We start from the raw sequence: 19,431 nt of genomic DNA on the forward strand, positions 1-19,431 counted from the left end.
TAAGATGGCCCTATCTGTCTGTATTTAGCCACCAGAATTCTAAACTGTTGTGTCTAAATGTAGAAAACAAACATTTAAATTCAGATTTTTTTGTTCCATCTCTGCTATCATTGTCCAGCTTTTGTTAAGAAAACTGTAGCAATAAATCGGTTGCAGAGTAGCTAATGTGTACAGGATGCTCCTCTGTTGTGATTCTCTTGTGTTAATTCTCTTTCATTCTGGGTGCTTGAGATCTGGGTGTGCCCTATTTTTCATTGCTCTTGTCCCCTGGCCCTTGTGTGGGGGAGGAGGGCAGAAGGAGGGCATTGTGTCATAGAGGATGCCTCAGCTGGGCAGTGGAGTAATGGGAGCATGTGGACACCAATGGCCTGCCCTCTGCATGGCATTGACCATGGACTTGTCAAGGGGGGATCTGAAAGGCAACATGGTCCCTGTTGTCAAAGTGCAGCTTCAAGCTTGTCCCATGGAAGTCTCTCAGTACTAGCCTCCTGTTGGAACCCAGGGTTGAACAGGCCTTTACTTTTATGATGCTTTAAATGCTTTGGTTGCTGAACCATTTTCAGGATTGCTGGCAGATACAGCTTTATTCCTGTTAATTGAGCTCAGTACTTAGGAGGAGAGCCACTTAGCCATAGCCTCTACTTCCTTTTATTCACACCTACCAGCACAATTGGCTTCCTCTTAGCCTGGCTCTTTACCTCTTAGTCTTGGTAGTTTACACAGCACTCTATAAACTCTTAACTAAAACACTGCTCAACTGAGGCTCTTGAGCTTGCTGAGTGGATCACATCTGAGTCTGGAGATCATGTTAGGAATGCTTACCCCTTCAGTCAGACTTATACTGGCTACCTTTATTGATTTCTGATAATATAGCTTGCAGCCAAGGCAGAAACCACCAGTGCAGAGAAGCAGTATTATCCTCAATATATTGAGTATTCATAGCTATGTTTTAAAGAGTACAGGTGCTGTGTTGCCATGTGGTCATTGGCATGTGTGGTGCTGGGTACACAGCAGCAGGAAAGGCAATATGTGTGTGGGAATGTATGTATGCACAAGTTTGTACATCTTCATACTTCCTTTTAAAAGTAAGAGTTACCACTTACAAAACAATCTTTCAATATTGCTTTCTTTACTGTTTTTTTTTTATTGTCTTGCAGTTTTTTGGAGTTCAAAACAGGTAGCTCACCAGATAACACAATTGCTTTCTAATCTCAATTATGCTTCTTTCATGTTTCATTCTGAATAAGGTAGTATAGAGGGTCCCCCATTGTTTATTCTAGCTTCTCTTTCACATTTCAGTGCTTCCCCAAGCCTGAATTTTTCTGAAACAGTTGAATGATGCTGATCCAGAACCCAGTGAATTCAATGAATCAACAGCTGCTGGCTTCAATAAACTTTGAAATAATCCCCAGTTGCCTTAGATTCTACCCTTTTATTTACCTGTTCTTCATGCTAGTTGCAATTTAAAATCATAATACCCAAGAATCCATGTTACCATTTTTCAGATGAAGAGCTGAACATTGTTATCCCCCCATTTACAGTCCCCACTGAAATAGCCAGTGGTAACAGGCCAAAAGTTATGGCACATGAAATACTTCAAAATAAATGGCTGATTATGGTAATGGCTGAGTGTAACACCATACCAAGTGTTGAAGCAAATAACTAATGAGTTAGAATGTGTTGAACTGAATTTCATTCCAGCATGTCAGACTCCTAGCGTAAAAAGGTACTGAATTTGATTTGTATGGGGTTTTTTTTTCCACCAGCCTATATACAGATACAACTTAAGAAAGCTTCAAGCTTTGGCCTTGAGTTCTGTTAGACGTTGTTGAAATGGAATTGGGTTACTTGGATGAATGAAATTTGGATCAAGGCCTATATTATGTATAAACATTGGTTGCTCACTTTACCGGGATGGACCAGCATGGTACAGTGATAGGAAACTGTTGGCACCAAAGCTGTTCTTCATGCTGGACAATATTTGCGTTGGCATTAACACCACTGATCTAACAGTGCTGTTAACAATAAAATTGGTGCCAGACATCAAAAACATTAATTACTGCTGTGATAGAAGCGGAATTTCTTTTTTGCTTTTAACTAGGAGGGAAAAGAGGAGCACTAATCATGCATTACTAACTAATTATTGAGCTGCCCAGTATTTGGGATGTTTGATTTGGAAAGTCTGACGTATGTCCTGCTCATCTAAGTCCTTATATTGCATGAGACTGGCAATGGCTATGGTCTATGCTTTTTTTCACTCTTACAAGTTTTTGGTTATTTCTTATTATTTTTAAATTAAACACATAAAGCAAACTGGAAGAAACCCCTTTAAATAAAGGCTAAAGGCCTGATTTGATTTCATCTGATCCCATAGAACAAATTAAAAATCTGAGTGCTGGCCTGTGAAAATGTTTCCGCTTCTTTTGGGGAAATAGTACATTTCTTCAAAGCCAGTAGTTACTTATCAGATTAACACACATCTGACATTTAGTAGTGCCATTCATCCTTTGTGCATTGAAAACCAGGATCGGGGAGGACAAGGCCTGCCATAGTGTTTCTTCCCATAGATGTGTGTTTCTTGTGTATTCTGCTCTGAAAAGGTGGTCTGTACTGATGGGTTAAAGCATGCTGTGTGTCTGTGTTGTGACCAGCCTCCCTGTCTGGAAGTTTTTGGTAAGTAGCCTGTGGGATTGTTGCCTGTGTTGCATTTACACGTGGGGGTTGCCTGGGCATGCAGGTCCTGCTGAACCAGAGGTGTGTTGGCCTGGTGCTGCTGGGGCTGTGCCTGGAGGCTGGCAAAACACAAGGTTGTTGTGCCTTCCCATGAGGGGGTGGCCTCTAGGCTGCCTTTAAGAAGTGATGTGGGCATGGATACTGTTTGTTAAGGTTACACAAGGTATTGGCACAGCTCTCTGGGGAGACAATCATCTGAAATGGTGTGTTCTTCTGTTGGTTGAGAAATGATTTTTGTATTTTCCCTATGGGAGCCTGGTGCTTAGACTGGCATTGCTCTGTGTTCCTGAAGCACAATACCCTGTTGTGGGAATTGCTTCATAGATGGGAAGAAGCCATCTTCAAATTCCTTCTGAGGTTGCCTCTAGGCTACGTTTATTTGGCAACACGTGCCAGTAGCTCTTGGCTCTAGAAAATGCCAGGGTCTGCTCGGTGTTTTCCATGTGATGCCTTTTTTAATCTTATTATTCATACTCTATATCTGCTCATTGTTTGCTGCAGTCTTCCGCAGAGTCTAGCTCAGCTGGTTGATTCAGAATTTTATTCTTCCAGCTGTGATTTCCTAGGGAACTTCAAAAGCACTCAAGAAGGGTGCTTTCTCTTCCTGCTCCCATCCTGCTGCATAGAGCTTCCAAGAGTCCCACCTAATTGCAACTAATGACACCATTTTATTTTATCAGATTGGGGAACTGAGAGATGCTGCTGGCAGGCAGCCATCCTCTTCAGCCTAGCTATATTTTGCTTCTTGTTCTTCTGACAGTGCCATGTACTTAGAAGAAAAGGACTTATAAAATAGTTCAGAATTAATTGAGTGCAAAAGTGGGAAACCAGAGGTAGGAGTTGTAGCAGTATTCCTCCTCAGCCCAGCCTCTTTAGAACCATGGTGACTTGTAGCCACGAGATAAAAATCTGATGCTATTCCCCTGAATTTATCTCTGCTCTGTAACTGGCTGATCCTACTGCAAGTACATGTCACCAAGTCAGCGTGAGTGTGGCTGCCAGCACATCCCTGGTTACAAACCAGCCCTGATGTGCAGCATTCCTGGTGCAGCCATTCATGGGGGCTGGGTGCAATACTTTATGTCAGTGTCAGCATGTGTCTCAAGTGGAAGACCTGCTGTTTTATTTGTAGTGACCAGTTATTTTTATTTTAATCTAGGCTGATTTTGGCACTGTATGGTGGACACTGGTATTACAGGCTATTGGTGCACAACATGGGATGCATATATATACTACAATAATTTGGTGTTTTCTCTGAGGCTTGGTGCTTCCTGGTTATTTTCCTGCTCATTTTTGTAATGTGATTTTTCGTGTACTTCTGTATTATGAACCTTTTTGTTTTTTTAAGCTATCTCTGATATGCAGCTTTCATATCTTGGCTCCCAGCAATGTTGAACCTCATTTTAAAGTCCCTTCGTGTAAAAGCCATCTAGTTATAACTCTCAAAAATAAGAGGCTTGTCTCCTGAGGACAGCTCCATATTGCGGGTGAAGTATAATCCTTAACATTGTTTTTTTGCTTTCAAATAGCTGGGGACAGTAAGTCAAGGAGTGAGAACTCCCTTTGTTTCATGTAGTGTGCGTTACAGGGAAAGAATGTAACAGAGCAGAAAATGAAGAAAGACATAAAAGAATCTCAGCTCAAGGAGGTCAGATCCATCACAGGCTTAGCATTGCCTTCAAAGATGTCTGGGACAGGTGGCAGTTCAAGACAATCAGAGGAGAAGCATCCGCTAGCGCTGAGATAAGGGATTCTTGCAGAATCCTGCTATCTGGTCCCAGTTTGCTTTGATGTAACTCTACTAGAGAAGACTTCTGGGAGCAGGCTACTGCTTCCCTCCGTGATAGGCTGCTGTTGTTCAGCCTTTTAAGGTCTCATTACAGTGGTCCTTGAGGATTAATCCTCTTTAAGGTTTACATGGGAATGGTTTTGTCTGGAGGCCCAGCCAGGGACCTCACTAGCACCTGTACAAAGCATTATTGGATTCTTTAATTCTATTTTTTTAAGTGGCTCATATTTAACAGTATTTGACAGAAAGTAAAGCCAAACATCTTGCCTTTTTTTACTTCCCTCTTTGGCTATTACTGAGTTTTTGTTGAGCACAGCTTGAGCAGTCCTTTGCAGACACTGAACCATTAGCAGTAAATTGTATGCTTCCGGTTACTCTACTTAGCCTGCTGGTTTTGGCTGTCTTTCTTTTTCTTTTCTTTTCTTGTCCTCGCCCCCCTTTCTGCTTCTAAAAGGAGGGGAGTGATGATGTTTGGCTTCAGAATCAGAAATCACCCTTTTGCTGGTTTATTCCCATGTCTGCACTGGTGGATGTTGCATTCATGCTATTCTGCTCAGTGTTCAAGGTACGGGAATGTTGTCAATTATCAGCATTAATTTATTCAAAGAAGATATTGGCACTTTATTAAGATTTTTTTATGAGAATACATTTACCACTTTGAAATGCAAAGCTTGCTTTTGCTGAAAACTCATATGTGGGAGTTACACCTGGTTTTGGAGATGAAATAGCAGGCAAGTGCCTTCCAGCTCCCCAGTACATTCTGTTCTTGGTATTTTTCTGTGTAACTGTTACCGATCTGCCTCTTGAAGATGGAAAAAAGGCTTGCATCCTTGATGCCAAAGAAAGGAATGTTACTCAGACCTGGAGTCTCTTTTCCTAGTGGCATTGATTATTTCCCTAATTGAACTAAGTGTTACAAAGTAATTTTGATACTATAACTTCAAGATGGTGGCTGAAGTAAAAGACTGATAAAGTTTCTGCTGAAAACAGTATTCATGATCCTGAGAGGTGAAAGTAAAGTTACTGTTCTGAGGGTAATAAACAGTTTATGGGACTCTTGTCTATGTTGCAGTGGAAGTCCATAAGTTTAGTGCTTCTGAACCCATATCAAACATCTTGATGGTTCTAATTCAATTTATTATGACAAGTGATAGTGTGTTTTAGTTTAAAAAAATAGGCAACATACAATTTCTACCTAGAAAACTCAGCAATGCCTATAAGTTGAATCCTTTAGGTTTAACATAATGAGATGTGCATTGTTGCCTACAGAATAAACTGTCATTATTTACATAGTGGTTCAACTTTATGAATAAAAGGCAAGGGAAACAGCACCTTCATAAACCTGCTGGGTTTTGTTTTGAGCATTTTGTTTGGAAGTTATCTGGTATCTTAAAGAGTGCTTGTAATGTATGTACAGCAGATTAGTTTTCTTTATATATAAAAATATTATAGGAAACTCTATAGCTAATGCTGGCTACATAAAACTGTATGGTGCCATTATAACCATAAATATGCCTGTTACCTTCATACACTGCACATAAATTAAAATTAGTGCGCATGTTTAATTTTTACTGTGTTTGTGAAGATTGTTAAATTTTGCCCATACAATTTTTTCCCCTGTTAGCTAATTCTGAGAGGGTGGAAGAATGAGAGAAGCAGAAACTAAGGAAAAAAATACTAGCTCAAATAAAGGTAATGAATAGTCATGATGTGAGGTGCTGTGGATCCCTTCAAGAAGAACTGTTGTTTGAAGAAATACAGACATATTCTTGGCAGCCTAACTTTATATAAATTAAAAAGGTGTGCCATTTTATGCACATCCAATCAAGTGCTGTAGCTGTAGTCTTGATGAACATATTGAATATGTTTATAAATAAAATATTCTATACTTACTGTCTCTAAGCTCCAAATACTTTGAAGGACATGATGTTCAATTTCTATTTACCTTCTTCAATTTCATGTTAGAGCTAGTTGTCAGCAGTTTGGACTTCCATGGAACTAATCTGGAGGTTGCTGTTTCATTTTTGAATTCATGAAACACGAACGTGAAGGGTTTTTTTATTCCACCTGATGATAAATACATGAAAATTGGCAGTGCTAGGTTTAACTGAATTTAATGGCTATTCATGTAATTTCAGTGTAAAGGTGTCATTATGAAGCATCTTTTGAAACTGAATGTCAACTGCAGTGCAGTTTAACAACATTTCATCACATAGTTAAGTGTTTTCCAGGTAAAAAAAATTGCTTGACAGCACCAACCCAAGTTGGGACCTCTTCTCCAAAGAGCCCTGGCTCCTTTTTCACCCAAACACAAGTGGGCTGGACAGGAAAAAGGGGAGGATTGATTTCAGACTGCTTGTCAGGAATGTGATGCTGTGGTCAATTGCACAGTCTGAAGCGAGGCAAGAAATGGATAGAGCTTCCTTCTGGGCCCTGGGCTGACTTCTAGGCTTGTCTTTATCCAGGTTGTAAGAAATAATGTTTCTTGGAGACAAGGAAATGAAATTGCTGGCTGTTGCACTGTTAGTACATACACCATGGGAACATTTACTAATTGTAGTATTAGTGTTTTCTAAATAACAAATATAACTAGAAATCAGTGGGAATTAGCCATTTTGGGAGTTCAAAGTGTAAGGTTTAGCCATTTTTTCATTGTGAGAGTAAATCCATCTATGAAATGAAAACCTGGATGTTTGTTTTCAGGTTTTTTTCCTGTTGTGACATAAAGCAAAAGTATAACATTTGATTCTGCTCATTCAAACAATCATGGAAAATTCTTGAAAAATAAGTTTTCAGAAAGTTATAATGGGCTAAAAATAGGGTTTTGGAAGATGTTATATAAATCCACCGCAGCAGGTGCTACAAAAACCTCTCCATATATATGTGTAAAAATACATATATGCATGTGTATATGTATTTGTATTACATATGTTAAAATTCCTTTGCAGCTTTGAGGCGTTATGCATCTCATGAGTCCAAAATTTTTCAATAGTAGTAAGTTCTGCTTTCTGTATTATTAGCAGTAGAATCTTACTTTTCTTTTTTTTTTTCCTACAAAAGAACAAAATTGTAATCAAAACTGATCTCATGCTAACAAATGTAGAGTGGACTTGGAGTTGTTCAAAGTCCAGTGGTTATACCACAGTGTCTTTATTTGTATTTAGAAAATACTTAACAACGTGAAAATTCAAAAAGCAATGCAGCAGATGTGTATGTATCAAGTATTATATTTATTTATTTACATACACACATGCCATAAGCTGCTGAATGCTGCTGTTAGCACATACAGAGTACTTTCAGAAGTGGCTGTAGCAATTGTAGTTGCTAGCCCTCAAAGAAGAGACATAAACTCAAAAAATCTGTTGTAAACAATGTGATCTGGGAACTGGAGGAATTCACCTCAGTTAAGTTGCTTCAGTGAATTGTAGCTGCCAAATGTTGTGTTAAACACTAAGTAAATATTCGAATCGTATTAATGAAGAGTTTGATTAGGAACAAAAAACTGGATGCATTTTCAAATTGTCTTCTTTCAGAGCCTTTTAGAGTCTCCTTGTGCATTATTCTTTGTTTTTTCTGTCAAGGTAATCCAAAGTTTTCTCCTTATTTTCTGTGAAGTCTTATGCACTCTCCCTTATCTTCCGATAGAAGTCTCCTCATCATGCTTAAATATGCACAGGATCATTCATTTTCCTAACTGCTCTGTATACTTTTTTCCTGGCCCATCTCCCAGAGCTAGAGCTGCTTTGGATTTATTGATCTGTCTTCCGTTCATGCTAAGAGAAAAATCCTCAAAACTTAGGTTATTTCTGTGGACTCTGCTCTGTTAGATCCTGTCCTGAGCTTGCGTGTGCTGCAGAGCTTTTCATCTTGGAAAAGGCAGCATAACTGTGGCCTATAAGGTCTAGCAAGGACCTGAATACTGGGTGTCAGATCAGAATCAAAATGGTACTCAAGCAGCTCTGACAAGGTTTTGACATTCAGTAGGTCATTTCCCTCTTTTCTAAACACCCAGCAGCTTTAGAGGAACATACAAGTCTTGGATATCAGGTGGCCAGCAGGGGTTTTCTGTGGTGGGTGCTGCAGTGTGAAACACTGGCCTTGGCTCTGCAGGTAGGCAAAGCTCATTCAGTAAAGCTGTTGTTGTTCTGTAGAGCAAACAAATTGATTTTGGACTCATTAGGGATGAAATCCCACCACACCCAAAACAGCTGAAGGCTTTCTCTATGTTCAGGATTAGGTGTTAGAATCTTAAAACTAGAACACAGATGAAGTACTTCTGAAAACAGCATGATTAGAAGTGATTCCTTTTTGGAATTTTGATCTACTGTCTATTTTGCTGGTTTGTGCTACATATTTTTTTAAGGTGCAACTTTGGTGAGGAAAAAAGAAAGTAATTTTTTCCATCTGCTCAGGCAAGCAGTTTTCTAAGATAGTAAAGGAATTGTAAAACATGATTTTTCATAAAGTCAGTATAGAACAGTGATTAATTGAGAATGTTTTTTCATCACTGACCCACATTTCTTTTTCCAAAAAAATGAACAAAACTCAAGGATTGATTAACAAAGGCCCCATGTCGTGTTCTGTATGAAGTGCTATTTTTCTCTCAAAGCAGGCATGCACAGATCCATTTTCTGTTTGTAGCAGCTGACAGGCAGACAGTTTGAGATTTGCTGGAGATCTCTAAGTAAGTTTGTGGCAAAGACACAAGTAAAAATCTTTGTCTAATGTGCTGTGATCATGCCTTACTGATTAACTAGAAAAACTTTCAAAGTGGATTCAAATCTCTCTTCCTAGGCTGGGTTTCAAGTTGGGTAATTTTTTTTAGCCCTTTTTTTTTTGAGATGCCCTTTCAAAGTGTTGTTTGTCACAATTTTTTCACCTGAAGCTTAAAAACTGAGATTGGGATGGTAATTTGAGGGTTGATTGTTGTTTAGGCTGTAAACACTTCTTCAAGAACTGGAGTCAAGCTACAGCTTGATGCAGCAATGTAAGTAAATGGCTGAATTTTCAGAAGTGCTGAGTATTGAGAAGTTTTTCTGGAAGCTCTTTAGGGCTTGGTAATTTGAAAATGAAGAGTTTTTTCTCTAATTCACTCTTAAAGTCTAACTTAAAGTTCTGATTCTTAAAAATCTTGGTCCTAGTTTCTAGTCTTGAAGTTGGATATCTTTGTGTGTATTTTGCCAGTAACCAAGGTGAATATGGACTGTGCTGTGGTTAATTTTGCTTCACAGTGAAAGTGCAGATGATGTCAAGTGTGCAGTGAGTGCGTCAGGACTCAGAGGAGCAATTATCAGCCTGGCCAGCTCTACTCACACCTAGATTTTTACATGATGGGCTCCTTTTTTTCCCCACGTCGTGAAAGAAGTTTCTGTGGGGGGGTTTTGTTGGTTATTTTTTGTTTCTTCTTTTTTTTTTTTAATTAAAAAAAAAATCAAGTACTCTTAAGCTTATTGTCATATTGCAGTGTACTCTTGTCCTTGTAACCCACAAATTACAGATTGTTTCAAAAAGTCTCTTTTAGTTAAGTATAGGCCTAATTGTCCCTGAGATAGGATTTTCATGCAGTAAGGCTGAAACTCTGCATATCCCAACAGAAGAAAAAAAACCAAAGGAACTTGAACACAAAAGGTAGTGTAGGGACCTCATGGGGAAACTCCCTAAAGAAAACACTCATTGTAATAGCCAGTTACAGTTACTAAATGACAACAGTGGAATTAACCTGTCTCATAGTTTATACAATCCATGCACTTATAAATGTGAAAATTAATAGTTAAGGCTGTCATAAATCTTATACTACCCTCATAGTAAATAAAGACAGTATTTTTATCAACTTTAAACTACATTAACTCAACCCCAAGTAATTACTAGTTGAAAATTTCATTTTGTAGTAGAAGGAGACAGACTAAATTTGGACTCTTGATTGAAAAACCCCAAGTCCTGCTCTTGTAACTTTAGTGTCCAATACTAAGAACTACACAAAAATCTTGTATGAAAGATTACTAAAACTGATCTATTTTGCTAAGTACTTATTAATGATCTATTACTTAAGACCCCAAATACTTGTCACTAGCTGTTAGATTTTTACCAAAGTCTGTGTTATAAAAATATCCTTCAGAACTTTGTACAGAACTGTACATACAGGAAATTTTTTTCTGACATTTTAAAGTGCTCAACAGAAATGTTTGCTTTCAAACTAAACTTAACAAAACAGAGAAATTGCTCTCTTAAAACAAAACAGTTTGATAAGGTGATATAATACAATTGTAATATCTCATCAGTATAGGCCATGACATTGTAATTTCAGATAGGTGGATGAGTTACTTGCAAGGATCATCAACTCCAACCCTTCCGTGAATGGCCCAGACAGGGATTGAACCTACAGCCTTGGTATTCTAGCACCACTCCAACCAGCTGAGCTAATCCCAGGACCCCCTGATCTGATGAGGATACAGGGACAGAGTCAAAATTTTGTCCGCAGCTACTTTTTTCTTGACTTTTAAATTGGTAGTGTTTGAAAGTGGTGTGTGAGCTAGGTGGGCTTCTGTCACCCAGCAATGCCAAACAGAATTTTGAAATCCTGTATTTGGAGTAGGCACTTTTGAATGGATGTCATTGAATGGAACAAAGCTGGGTATCCCTGGCACTCTCCAAAAGCAGATATTGCTACAGATTCTCCAGATGTTCCTTTTGTTGGGAAACTTGTGGAAAGCAAGTGCCTTTCAAACTGCCCTGAACTTTAACAAGATTTTTAGATAAGAAGTCACCATGAAGCAATATCCTAATCTTCCTGATCTTCATATTTCTGCACACTGAGTAATCTCCAAAGCAACTTGTGCTCCAGCCCAGTAAGACTTAACCTATTGCTTACTGAACCAATACCTCAGCAAAAATTAAAGTTACCGTTGTTTCAAAGCATGAACCCGCAGAGTGTATAGGTGCTAATAAAATAAATGGGTATTTTCTATATGTAGCGAAAACCACCAAAGATAGCTAATAGTAAGGTTGAGTATCCAGATTTTTTGTTTTTTATAATAGAATTGATGGGAGTACTGTTCATTGGCAGAAGTTACAGTATTATTTAATTACAGAGATAGGATTTGTGTGCATTATAGCATACATAAATAGCAGGCATCATTCAGTAATCCTGATTTTCTTGCCCTCTTTCCCTAGTCCTCTTGCCCTGAAAGAAGAAAGGAAAAGAAGCAAAACAAACCTTCATTACAACCTTGCAAGAAGAGACTAGGAAGGGTGCTGTGAGCAGTACTATGCTGATATGTATTAATAAATATTAGTTTACTGCATACCACAACAGAGAGTAAATACATGCAATTACTTGCAAATTTCTTCAGTGTTTGTACTTATAAATCTCTGCCTAAATCTTCCCAGCTGGGAGTTAGTCTGGTCTTTCGGCTGTGGAAGCAAGGCTTTGTTCTCATGTTCAGCTTCGGCTCAGTCTGGAATAATTCAGAAACGTATTAGATAGATTGCTGCTCCCAAAAGGCATAATGAAATAACCTTCACTCCCAGCCTTAGGGAAATAAGCACACAATCAGGGTTTGGGCAGATTTCTCGATTAAACAAAGAACTAACTGTGCACAAATTGCTCCCTAACAATTTGTAAAGAGTCCACTTTATAAATTTCTTGCAGATGTAAAGCTGATATTTTTAATCAGAATGGCAGGGCTATTAAAGTTGAAATGTCTTCAACGTTCTCCTTTTGCTCTATAATTAGTATCAGAAATATTTAGATTTAAAATGGAATTGGTAACACATCCTAGGTTATTTTTGATTTGTTTTGGGGAGTCAGTGAAATGCAATGTCAAACCTAAGCTAAAACCTCCACTTAATACATACAGTGAACTTAATCCATCTGGAATAGATTCAGGATAACTTGGTGCTGTCAATTTTTATTTTGTTTAATTTCATATGGTGTTCAGCAAAGGAATGAAAAGTTATTGCATTTAATGTTGTTGTGACTTAAGGTGTTCTCCAGTCAAATTATTCAATAAATCAAAATCAGGCTGTGGTTGTAGCTGCAAAGTGTTGTTTAGAATAGAATATTTAGGAGATTTTTTGCAGCTTTTCATTGATTGAACAAGACTCATGTGTCATGCAAAAAGCATGCAGTATTTTGATGAATAGCTGTATTAGATGGCAAGTCTAGGGACCCAGTAAACACAACTTCTTATTTTACTAGCCTTTGTTTTTAGCTTGAAGGCTTCAGTGGAAAAGAAAATGCCACTTGAGTATTATTCTGATTCCTTACTGTTTATGTACAACCCACGCTCTTATCATTTGAAACATCCCCATACATTTAAAAATATGTACTTATTTTCTGTACATTAGCTTGCCTCTGATTAGCTCATTCTTCAGCTAGTTAGATGGTTCGAAGTCTTGCTCTCACCCAAATGTGCAAGGATATTACTAATGTTCATGGAGAATGGTAGAGATTTTTAGGCAGTCTTTTCTGTGAAGCAGTGTTCCTGATCCTTATGCTGGTGTCTGTCTGCATCTCTGGCTGAATTCGATAGTCCTGCAGTCACAGAACAGAGAGCAGAATCCATTCCCCAGCTTCCTATGTCACGCTGAAGAGGAGCTGTGCTTGTATCAGCACAGCTGTCAGCAGATGCTGTTAGGTCCTGTTTCTACAAGCACAATGTTCAATTTCAGTTTAAACAGACCTGATTAAAAAAAAAGAAAAAAAGATAAAAAGATAAAAAAGTGAACTTTGATCAAAATGCATGCAGCTCCTTGACGTGAAGTTGTGCCGCTCAGCTGCAGGAGTGCACATCCAGCCTGTAGCAGTCCTGGGACACCAAAGGTGCCAGCGTAGCCTGGGGAGCTGCTCCTGCCAGTCTGGGGGTTGTCTGTCCATTGCTCTGCTCTGATGGTAAGTTACCAGCTGGGGAGGTTTTGACTTGGAGGTTCTCTGCAATGTTTTACTCTTTGCAGCTAATGTGTAATTTCTCATGCAGACCCAGCTGGCCTGACATCACCTATTGCTTTCAGAAAAAGTATGTGAGACATAAGCAGGAAGCCTGCTTGTGTGCTTTATTACATCAATGACAGAATTTGAGTTCTAGAGTTATGTAAGTTTAGGTGTGGTTTGGGCATGTGTTTATGGGGAGACAAACAAAAACATCTAAATGCATGCTCACTGAAGAATGGACCTGCCATATTTCTACATAAATACATAGCACCCATGTTGTCTTCTTTATGTGTAAAAACAGAAAAAAAAAACCTAAAATGGTTTTAGGAGAGAAAGTGAGAAAAATACATAGGAATAGAAGCTGCTCTCTGTTCAGTCTGCTCACTGTGAAACAAAACAGCTAGATGCTAACCAGCATCTTGAGCTAAAGAGAAATAAGACACAACTAAATTTACCAGGAAATTAATCTTTTACTCTGTTTCATGTTTGACAGGACCTTCTGACAGTTTTTACCCATCAAGCAGATATGAAACAGTGTTCAAACTACATGTATTCTGATAGCTGAACTCAGGGTTAGGAAATGAACTTTACAGTTCTAGTGGACATTTAATTAAATACAGTGTCGTTCTGCCAATAGAGACTAACAATTGCTTGAGGTGCTCTGCTTTTAGGCTGGAGAATCTGCAGTGGCATGTTAAACAGGAAGGCCCCAGCTTGGTTTTCTTTTAAAATTGTGCTTAAATGTATACTAGATACACATTCATCACTTTAATCTAAACTCTACTGTAAATTAACATATATAGCCTCTGAGATCATACACTTTCACAGAAGTACTCTAATGAAACTTGGCAGCTTTCACCCTGTAACATCATTTGTTCCATTCACTAGCAAACACAGACCTTAAACAAGTCAAAACTGTGCTCAGTAATGAGTTCCATTATTTTTCTTCATGTTTTTGGAGTCTCAAAAGCCTCCTGTCCCATGTCTTCTATTTTACACGAAGTCAAAAAAGCATGACAAGCCTGCAGATGTATCAAAGGAAAGCTTTCTCATGTAAGATCCCGAGATATTTGTCATTTACTGTACCCTAGTGTGGGACTTCAATTAGCATGAGTGACTTGTTGTCAGTAAGGAAGCTTTCTTCTCAGAACTGGTACATGAGAAGCTTGCTGTACATGGATGCTGTTACACATACAGTTGCCTGGATGATTCTGTCATACTTTTGCATCCCTAACAATACTCATACAATGCTGATGTGAAAACCAGATGCCAAAGCAAGCTCATAAATATAAAAGTTTTATTTGAATTAACTATTTCTTCCGACCTTGTGGAAAAATGCATGCTATTTATCACAGATGCACCACTGGTGCTGGGCTGAGGTGTGACTTGGTGAGAATCAGTCATTGTCTGACAGGAAGTTAGGTGAATTGCTCAGTTTTAACTTGGAATGTTGAATTTGAGAATTTGAATTTGAGAAATTGAGAATTTGACTTGACATGCTGTATTGCTCCTCCATGAGGGGAAATCAGAGTAGCTCAGTTTTGCCCCTCTTAACCTATAGCAGTGTGAGGGGAAAAAAAGCTGTAGGAAGAACCTTTTATCTTGAAAACACTTTGTATCAGGGAGAAAGTAAAGGAGAACCTTCATGTGATTGGTCCCTTGTGTGAGCTGTGATGTCTGACTTGTCTCTGCTCTGAGCCCTGACTTGAGCTCACGACAGGTGAGTTGGAGAGAGAATGGGCCTGCACCTTGGATTGATTTATGCAGTCTTAAGGTTTCTGCTAAAGAGGGCAGATAAACTTTGAGTTTATCCTGTGTCTAACTGCTCTGCCTGATTGTGTAGGCGCCACTAATATGTAAAAGACATAAAAAAGCTCTGGGCTTTCATGTTTTCAAGTTTATTTTTCTTATGCTCTCGTAGGTAAATCTAATAAATCTAATGACATTCATATTCAAGATAAAAAAAAATCATGGCAGCAGTCACTTCTGCATAGAAAACAATTACTGGAATGCAGTCAGTACAGATTTTTCATCTTCACTAAGCAAGTGGTTTTGTAGTCATTCAGTAGTTAATATTTGGTTTTATTGCACTGAATTAACAACCTATTATGGCAGCTAAAAATAACCACAAAGTCTTTTTGAGATCTTACCCATATTTTTTTTCTAGGTAAACATGTATAAATGTAATTTTAACTGTTGATATATGTAAATGCAGCTTCTTCGTGAGTTCTGTTGGTTATTTTAATGTTGAAATTAGCATTAAGTGTTAGTAAACTGAAACAGAATTCTAGTTGCAAGGAAAGGAAAATCAGTTCTAAAATAAATACCTCCCCCTTAAAAAATATGCCTGATTCAACATATGGGCTGATGGCCCACTGAAGTCTTCTTCTGATGTCAGTGTTGGTCTACAAACCAACCTATTGATAATAGGTCAGTTAGTGGCTCTTAGCTTATCTGTATGGATTAACTTTCTCACTGTGTCTTTGGGGCTATTCTGATGAGCTCTCTAGATACATAATTTTGGAAGCAGGATGAGGTGCCGAAGAAGTTAGAGGAATTTGTCTTAGAGGTGTTTTGCTTCAATTGTAAATATGTATTGCTTCCATTCCCATTTGTTTTTTCCTGGATTCTGCTCATCTTGTACTTTATTTCAGGCAGATATTTTTCCTTCTCTTTTCATACAGTGTCTCTGCAGCATGTTTACATACTGATTAATGGGTACCCTGACTCAGAACACCTGGCCACTGTGAGTTTTTCATTTAACGGAGGATAAGGCAGCAAAATTTAGGGCATAGAGCTCTCTCATACTTTATGCTGGTGATCACATTTAAACCGCAATCTCATACATTCACACTCCACCGTGTAGGGGAAAACTGTATATGCATCTGATAATATATACGTGCAGTTGTTGTTAGTTGTTTTCCCTTGGGTCTCTCTAGTACCTCACTAGATTTCAGTTGTCTTTGTTTTGTCTTTACTCTCCAGAATCCATAGGTATCTCCCTCTTTTTGTGAAAGAAACTGATGATAATGCTCTATATATTTTTCTCTGGCCCTGCCTGTGGTTAATTATTTTCACATGGAAGTCATAACCAACTTTCTGGTGTGAGAATAGTTTTGCTCTCTATTTCTCTTGCTCTGTAGGTGTCTTGTATTGCAGAGCATTTATTCATAGCCTATGTTCTGGTTGTTCCCTTCTTCCTTTGGTTGATACTTATTAAGAAAGTAATGGTTGAAAGATGAAGGCTAAGAATTAAGATGAACATAAATAAGGGGAGATTATGTTGATGACTGGTGTAAAGCTTGTGTAGTCAGTGGTGAGAGATGGAAGCATGCAGGGCAGCCTTCATTAAGGTGGAGTAAATTTGCCCTGCAGGTATTTGGATCCTTGATTTTTCTGGAAGCGTAGGAAAAAACCCTTGGACTGAGCACTAAACTTTTGGATGGGCCAGTTTTCTCATTCACTCAGATGCCTGGTGTAAGACACATGTAAAAGTGGGTGCAAAGAGCATTCCAGAAACCAGATGACCATCCTAGGGATGAAAATGTGTGCAGATATCAGTCTTGTCACTGGACTCTCAGGTGGTCACGAAATATATAAGCGATTCTTCCACTTTGTGGTTCACATCTTACGTGACCAAAATTGTCCTGAGGAGATTTTTGTTTCTAGTTTACCTGTTATTAAAAAGGGATCTGTGTTCAGGGCTTTTTAGAAGAACCTCATTGTTTCTGTCCACTTCCTGTGTCTGTGTTTGCTAGTCTCTAGAACATGCCTGAAGTAACAGGTTTTTCTTTAGTCTCAGCTACCTCATAGATGTTTTTCATAATAAAACTTCCACTTAACTTTAGAAGCATGGATTCTTCTCAGGCTATCTGATGGTACCTAATAGGTGAAAGAATATATTTGACACACGTGTTCAGCATGAAAGGTCAATCCTGATGTTTGAGTGAACTTGTGCTGGGCTGAGAAACACAATATCGATCAAATGGTGGACAACACATATGGTATACTGTAATTAAGTGTACACAACTTACCAGATCCATGTATAATCATGGTACTGAATATATAGAAAAACCACAAACAAACACAAACAAAAAACCAAAACAAAATATATGCTGTTCCAGGAACCATGTAGCCTTCAGGGGCTGAATATATATTTCTTTTTAAATAATCTTTTTTCCTTTTTTAATAAATCTTGCCAGAAGGAGTTTCTTCTCTTTTCCTTTTTATGTCTGTACTTGAATAAAATTTGTATTCATGCAATGTGGCTGGACAGCAACAAAATACATAACCTTTCCGAGGGTAAGAAATTGGAAAAAAAAAAAAAAAAGTTTGTAAGAAATTCTAACCCTGAGAGAGAGAGATTGAAGAGATTCAAGGAGAACTTTGTTTGCTTTGCATGGCTGTTCTTCTCTTCTGTCAGCTGAGCCCAAGGTGACAAGTTGTTGACTCAGAAGGCTCTGCAGGAATGTTAAATGGTTATCATTATTTAATACTTGCGCTCTATTAAGTGACAGCCCCTACTTTGCATCTTCGAAATGCTTTTCAGGCATGCACTAGTTTTCAGGGCTGGAGGCGGTGCTTTTTTACAGGTGGGCCCTGAGGTCTTACTTTAATCCTGCAGTGAAGCTGAGCTGGGGAGGAGTTTTATAAACAGAGTTTCTACTTTTGCTGGTCCCTAACTGCTCTTTGTGGTACAGAAGCAGACTCAGATAGGTCGGCTCACTCTGGGGCTTGTGGCTGGTGGGCTGAACTCCCCCTTTTACCTGTGATTCCTAAAGCTGTTCACTTAGAAGCTCTTTGATGAACCTGTTGGTATGCAAACTATACTAATGGCTTCTGAACTTCTCATGGGGCAGTCCTGCAACTTTTCTGCTGGTTAGGAGAAACCTAAACTTTAGCCTTCATTTTTGGGGTGGCAGGGCTAAGTTATATTTCATTTTTGGTATCCCTCCTGAATTAAATACCATTCTCTTATTCCAGTATCGTACTGTGAGCTTTACAGTTCTCACCAAGCACTGAAAGCACTAAATAGCTTGCTGAAAACCTGAATTAGAACGTTCAGAAAACTTAACAGTCAATAATGCTGAAGTTTGGGTTTGATTTGACTTTAGGGAACTATAACTTTAAGGAATCTACAAGTTTTGTATTTCAACTTTTGTATTTCATTACAAAAGCCAATAGGGCTTCTGGGGAGCCCTAGTCTTTTAGTCTTGGCTTTAATTATTGTATACTCCTTCCTCTTAGGTCTGGTCTCTCCTGTGAGTTTTGTGACATATTTTGGACAGTTTTGCTTGCTTTGTTTTGCATCTGACTTTTAAATCACTGTAATCTTGTCAATGCTACCTGATTATTTCAGAATGTCTCTAGTGCACAATTGACATGCTTTATTATTACTCTACATTTGTACTTCAAAACTAAATCCAAACAATAAAAGATTTGATCATACAGCTACGGAAAAAGCAGCAGCACTTCAAACTTCACCACATTAGACCTCTAATTTAATTTGTGTGTTTCAGACAGTCTTTCCTTTTTTCGTCTTACCAGTATTGCAGTACAATAGTTATGCTTTAAATATATTTAAGAGAAATTGTAATTTTCACAGGTGTTTTGCAACACCTGTGAAATTGTCTCTTAGACCTCTCGCAACATTGCTGCTGCCCCTTTATGTTGGGAGCAAATGTTAGCTCAGTAGAAATCAGAATGAGAATTTAAGACAGTTAAGGTACATTAAAGTCTTTATACTCATAAATTCAGAATTTTTCACTTAAAGGGCTTGCATTTTTTATGAATAGACATTTAGTGTGTAAAAGTCGAGTACATTCAGCACACAATGAAAAATATCTTTGTTAAGAAAGAAGTTGTGCTGCAAGAAAATAGCCATAATACTAGGAAAATATCAAATTATGTGACAGTAGTTGCACATTTTTGAAGCATGACCAAATAACATATAATTCGAAGCATTTCCCTACATCCTTGT

The 19,431-nt window shown here is 38.3% G+C and overlaps 1 protein-coding gene across 1 annotated transcript in view; it reads left to right on the top strand.

Annotated features, from left to right (window-relative positions):
• GLI3 (GLI family zinc finger 3) overlaps positions 1-19,431 on the top strand; it is a 201,775-nt gene that overhangs the window by 72,854 nt on the left and 109,490 nt on the right. The gene's annotated exons all lie outside the window — the stretch shown is intronic.

Source organism: Molothrus ater, chromosome 1, assembly GCF_012460135.2.
Source record: "Molothrus ater isolate BHLD 08-10-18 breed brown headed cowbird chromosome 1, BPBGC_Mater_1.1, whole genome shotgun sequence".
NCBI lineage: Eukaryota > Metazoa > Chordata > Aves > Passeriformes > Icteridae > Molothrus > Molothrus ater.